Source organism: Myotis davidii, unplaced genomic scaffold (assembly GCF_000327345.1).
Source record: "Myotis davidii unplaced genomic scaffold, ASM32734v1 scaffold174, whole genome shotgun sequence".
Taxonomy (NCBI): domain Eukaryota; kingdom Metazoa; phylum Chordata; class Mammalia; order Chiroptera; family Vespertilionidae; genus Myotis; species Myotis davidii.
This window is the reverse complement of record NW_006289087.1, coordinates 8,058,302-8,059,660: the sequence shown is the minus strand read 5'-3', so window position 1 is coordinate 8,059,660 and position 1,359 is coordinate 8,058,302. Positions and strand designations below refer to the sequence as shown.

Genomic DNA, 1,359 nt, shown 5'->3' with positions numbered 1-1,359 from the left:
AATGTGCTATTTATAAATATGTACTGCAAAAATTGTAATTTTAGCGGTTAATACACATAGCACCTAGCACTAAATTCAAGAATTAAGTGAGCCTCTCTCTGCCTTAGTCCTTCATTGCCTCTAGGCAATCGCTGCCTGAATTCATTTACAGTCGCTCCCCCCTTGTTTGTGGGGATCTGTTTCAAGATCCCAGTGGATGCCTGCAGCTGTGGACAGTACCTAACTGTAAATGCTATGTTGTTTCCTATACACACACACCTATGATGAAGTTTAACACCTCTCCCGTCTACACTAAGCCCTGACACAGCCTGCAGCTGTAACTTGCAGTTTGAGGTGCGACAGCAAAACTAGCACAGATCCCTTTTCCTTCTTCACCATTTCACAACAGAACATTCGTTGTCATAGATCTGAGCAGCCTACACACAGTTTTTCTTATTGAGCTTAGAACATTCACCTCTTCACTTTACAGCTTCTCTCTTAGCATGTCTGAGTTGTGGTAGTAGCATCACTACTGTCGCGCTTTGGGGACATTAAGTAAAATAGGGGTGACTTGAACACAATCACTGAGATCACAGGACAGTTGGTCTGAGAGCAGAGATGACTACTAACCAGCTAATGGGTGGGTAGGGTTATGAATTGTTCATTTCTGTAATTTTCCATTTAATATTTTCAGACCATAGTTGACCATGAGTAACCAAAACAGCAGAAAGCAAAATCGTGGATAAGGGAACTACTATACATACGTACACATGTACACACACACACACACACACACGGCAGCATAATACACACTACTGCGTACTGTGTTTTTCTCACTTAATATATCTTCATTTTACTTAATAATGTATCCTGGAGATTTCCCACTTCACACAGAAAACTTACCTCTGTCTTGAAGAGGTTGCCTGTTCCTCTGTGTAAATGTGCCATCATTTCCTTAAACAGATCTCTATTGAGAGGCTATTGACACCAAAGGGTTGATTTTTATTGGATGAAATACGGGGCCATTGGAGTGTGGGTGTTTTCAGGACAGCAACAGTGAGGCATATGAAACAAGTGCGGAAGAGAGAACCGATGAAGCCGGCAGACGGTATATAAAGAAAGAGAAGGCTCACAGGTGAGAGGGGAAATCCCGGCTGAGGGACGACGGAGAGAGCAAGACACAGGACAAAGAAACATCCCAACTCGGACAGGACAAAGTTTGGTGGTTTCACTTCATCCCTTGCCGAAGACGGACTGAGCCGGCAGTTACAAAGAATAAGGACAACTCTAAGATTTTGAAACTAAATGAGAAAAATAATAGAATGTTATGCTGAGAAGCTCTGCTTAGCGATAAGATGATGAAAACGGGGCTGAGAGGGT

General features: G+C 42.6%; 1 protein-coding gene across 1 annotated transcript in view; it reads right to left on the bottom strand.

Moving 5' to 3' along the window:
* Nucleotides 1-1,359, bottom strand: part of EXO1 (exonuclease 1) — a 35,359-nt gene that overhangs the window by 5,676 nt on the left and 28,324 nt on the right. The window lies entirely within an intron of this gene.